This window comes from Meriones unguiculatus, chromosome 19, assembly GCF_030254825.1.
Source record: "Meriones unguiculatus strain TT.TT164.6M chromosome 19, Bangor_MerUng_6.1, whole genome shotgun sequence".
NCBI lineage: Eukaryota > Metazoa > Chordata > Mammalia > Rodentia > Muridae > Meriones > Meriones unguiculatus.
The window spans coordinates 39,205,001-39,210,000 of NC_083366.1; positions in this window are offsets into that span (position 1 = coordinate 39,205,001).

Consider the following 5,000-nt stretch of genomic DNA (forward strand, 5'->3'; position numbering starts at 1 on the left):
GAAGTTCAAGATCATCCATCTTACACTACAGAGTAAGCTTAAAGCCAGCCTGGGCTATCTGAGACCCTGTCTTTAATATATATTATATATTTATATTATATATATATGTGGCATATATATATATATGCCATGCCTGGTATTACGGGCTTATAATTCCAATTTTGGGAGACTGGCTGACAGGAATGATTTCAAGTCCAAGGGTTGTCTGGGCTACAGAGTGGTTTCAAGCATATCATAAAGGGCTTTTGTAAAATTTTTGTCTCAGGAAAAAAGTAAGAACAGGGCTGGAGATGTAGCTCAGCGGCAGAGCGTTTGCTCAGCAAGTACAAGGCTTTAGGTTCCATCTCCAAGACCACAAAACACAGTGGTCACTTGTAAGAGTGGCAAAGACAAAGGCTATTAAAGGAGTTGTAGGTACCTTTTCATGATGTGGTTTCAGATGGGGAAGGCTTTCTCAAGTCTTGAGTTTCCTTTTGGGAACCAGATTTGAAGTTACTTTTCCCAGGTTGTTTCAGTCTGAGAGACTCTGTCTTGTCTCAGTGTTCTCAGTTTCGAGGGTTGTTGGTATAATGTTCTTTTGAAATGTATATACCTCACCCTTGTTCATTCAAATGCCGATTTCTCTCCCCCACTCTCTGGTTTCAACCTGGACATTGCATTGTGATATTTATTCTAAGCATCACCTGTCTCAACTTTGTGTAAACATGCCAAAATAAAACAACCAGCTACAGTGTTGAGCAATGGAGAGGAAGGAGTAGGTGGGAGAGGGGAGGAACCAGAGGACTGGAAGGAGTGGGAGGCAGAAGAGGAACAGAGAAGAGAGAGAGACGATGGGAGAGCTGGGAGAGCAAGGCTGGGAGAGAGTTCTTGGAAAGACAGACGTGGAAAGATGGACTGGACCTAACATATCACTAAAAGCAAGTATAATATGGGAAATCTAAATGTTAGGAAACTATGAGGGCTTGGAGGTTTGGGATGGAACAACTATTGCCTAGCATTGTGTTCTAGGTTAATTAAATAAATCCCAGTCTCTGTGTGGTGTTTAGGATCAACAGCAGCATTACTAAAAGAATATCAATAGTAAATATTAATCACCACATACAACAGAGGGTCGAACGCTACAGCCTCTCACAAGCATATTTATCGATTGTTACACAAAAGTTGTATTCTGGGTCAAACGAGTTCCTCATGCCAAAGCCCCTAATCTAATCTACGTTCTTCCGAGAAGGCAAACATCACGCCCCTGTAACTGTAGTCCTTACTGTGCACCGTTTGCAGCACTGAGTAACGCAAGGCATTCCAGGTGTGCCACGAGCATCTGAGCAAAAGTCTTGCCCAAGCTGTAAAACGACTCTATAGACAAGAGAAAACAATCACTGTTTTCTACAACGATTTCTTCAAGGTCAGAGTACGTCTAGAAAACAACTGTTCGCTCTGATGTGTACCCTAGATACAGCGAAAAACAACTGTTTTATTCTAACGTTTGTCTCAGATACAAAGATTCCACCAGAATCCTACAACAGTCTTCCTCGACTTCACGGGGGCCATGAACATCCCTCACTCTTCACCTTCCTCCCCTTGTAATTTCCCACCTGGACCCCTTTCTCCTCCTCTTCTCTTCCTCTAAGGCAAGGCAGAATCTCATTCCCAGGTCTACGCCCGCTCCACACATGGAGGCATGCATCATCTCTCTAGATAAAAGTGCTTTCCCTCTGCTCGGTGCCTAGCGCTCATTCTATGAAAACACTACGACTAGGAGACGGCGGCAGGAGGATTGTCTTGAGTTCAAGGCTAGCCTGGACCACAGTGCCTGCCGTCCTCAAACGAAACACCAGCACAAAAAGGCAGAAAGGACTCAGCGGTTGATGTTACTAAGGCCACCAGTGAAGAAGGATGTGTCGGACTTATCCAGACATTGCAATCTCTACGGTAATCGAGCTGGAAAACCAGAGGGCCCTGAATTTTACCATGAGGACGGTAGGTACTTTACAAGCACTGCTCTTTAGGAGCAGATATCACTAAGAAGACTTTATAGCAAAGGTCAGCTTCGATCCATCAACCTCTAGGTTGTGGGCCCGGCACTCTTCCGCTGCGTTGCAGTGCCTCTGAAGTTCGGTAATTTATTCTCTGTCTTTACTAAACTTCTTTCCCACAGTCTTCACACTTTTTAAACTTAAGCTTTGTGATCCAGACATGTCTGAGATTGCCAAATGGGCTCCCCTGGGTCGGAAATCAAGAGCGTATAGGCCGGATGGAGACCGACTTCCCTGGGCTTAGACTTTTCAGCACGCCTTTTTGCCCGCGAATGTGGGCTCTCCAGAGGTAGAATCCTGCAAAGACTTCCAATTTCTAAACAGTCGCGTCCTTTCCACCAAAGCCACTTCCTCTGGACTGCTGCCTTCTCCTCCGCCTCCTAGAGACCCCATTCCCCTCCATCCTCCAGGCTCCTAATACCATCAATTAGACAAATTTACCTCATGCACAAGCTGAGCTGGCTGGCTCACTAAAATAATCTAAGCTTTCAGAGATGGAGGCAGGAGGATTGCCTTGAGTCCCAAGCCAGGGCAGTCTACAGAGTAAGACCCTTATGCAAAAGAGAAACAAATAAATATTTAAATTAAACACATAATAAATAATAAGATTCATGTCACAATTAAATGTAAAATACTACATTAAAAAATTCCTCACATACAAAAGAAAATAAACTCAATACAATTATTTTCTCTCTCTCTATTGCCATGCTGGGAATTTGGATGTGTCAGTTTTTCAGTCATATGGAAGCAAAAAGTATTTACTTTATTGTAAAATTTACATCTGACAGAGGTTAGGTGGGATTCTAAATCTTCTCTGTGAGAGGGTCATTCCTGAGCGTCTTCCTGGGAGGGACCCAATCCCACACCACAAACCGGGTAAAGAAGGGTGCCTTAGGGTGAGGTTTTTGTTTGTTCGTAGTTTTGGTTTTTTGTTTATTTGTTTGTTTTGTTTTGTGGGGGGAGGCGTAAGGTTTTTGTTTAGAATTGGTCACATACAAACAAAACTCAAACATTATAAATGGTTTGCTTTTTATGAAGTAAAGAGAGAGCGAGAGCAAGGCAGAGAGTGTGTGTGTTTTGAGACAGAGTCTCATTATGTGTCTCTGGCTGTTCTGGAACTTGCTCTGTAGAACAGGCTGGCCTCAAACTCACAGAAACTCACTCTGCCTCCAAAGTGCTGGGTTAAAGGCATATACCAACATTTACATTTCAATAAAATATTTATTACTTTAATTACTTTTTTGGCTGATTTGTTTTTACGTGTCTGTGTGTTTTGCCTACATGTATGTATATGTGCCACATACATGCAATGACTGAAAGAGAGCATCAGATCCCCCAGAACTGGAGTTACATATGGTTGTGAGCCATTATGTGGGTGTTGGGAATTTAACACAGAATCTTTTGAAGAGCAGCCACTGAACCATCTCTCCAGCTCTAAAACAATAATATTATTTATTTATTACGTATGTGTGTTTATGCCTAAGTGTATATCTATGACCATGTATGTGCAGGTGCCCAGGAAGGTCAAAAGAGGACATCAGGCCCCCTGGAACTGGAATTACCAGTGGTTGTGAGCTATGGAGTGGGAGTGGGAATATTTAGGGCCAACATTTAGACCAATTTTTAGGTTTTCCACAAGATCAGTGATTGCAGTTAACCGTTGAGCTGTCTTCACAGCCCCATTCATACATAGTTTTAAGTTAAAAATATTATCCTGTACTTGGTTTCCGTTTACCATTATGTCTAGGATTCCATGGGGAAGAAAAGACAGCAGGGAAATGAGATGGGGTTTATCTGTTTTTGTTGGCAATTTGAGGACTCCCTTAGCCCTCGGAACAAGAGAAGCCAATCGTTTAAGCCGGTGATACAGGGCTTAGCTGAGGGATTCCACGCTGGGTGAAGGAGTCTGGTGACAGAATTTTGCCTCTTGGTCTTGGCAGATGTGGATTTAATCTAAAGTTCAGTTTCTCAGAGACTGACCTTGGCAGTTTCTCCAGCAGGACGCTCTGTTCCTGAGAACTAGATAACAAACTTTGTGTAACCTTGTGTGAGTCCTTGGGTGTTTTGCCAAGTGACGAAAAAGGGCTGTTGCTGTGAGAGAGCTGCTTGTGGCTTTTTGCTTTAAAAAAGCTGTTTGAGTGCCTTATACACGAGTCTTGATCAGAAACCTGTCTTGACTCCATTCTTCGCGTCTCTGCCCCGATCATTCCCACTCCCTCTTTCAGGTAAATCCTGCTCGACTTGCCCCACAGGATGGGTCGCTGGGAAACATAATTCTGACAAAATTAATTGAAAGAAGTGTGTGAGAAATTAAGTGGTGCAATATCAACAGATTGATCAAATTCAATCTCTGATGATGTGCAGAAAGGAAGAAACTACACAGGTCCAACAGATTTGTCTACACTTAAACAATTTTTAATTTTTGTGGCCTCAGAGATGACATAATTCAAAGTGAAAGTCACATGTCCAATGATGTGAGTTTCCTATCAACAGACAAGGTACTGAACCTCAGTATATTCACATAGTAGAGTATTTTTCAGTCGTAAACACATAACTGAATGAATGGCTGCTACATATAACAAAGCAGCAATTTCAACAAAATAATAGAAAGTGAAGACAATAGGACTCTCCAGATGGTATCCAAACCATTTATTAGAAATGATAGAGATGTGATTAAGATAAGAAACACTCTGGACTTCTGAGCTGATTTTCTTTGTTTGTTTTGTTTTTGTCCTTGGCCGGCCTGAAACTCAATAAGACCAGGTTGGCCTCAAAGTCACAGAGACATGCTTGCCTCTGCCTCCTCAGGAGTCAGATTAAAGGTGTGTACCAACACTGGACTTATTTCTTTGGAGACTCTGAAAATTATTTTGTCTTGTTGTAAGTTGCAACAAATTCAAAGAACTTGCAACAGGAGGTATTAAAATAAAATGCACCCTCCCTGCAGACAGGGTCTCAGGTAGCACA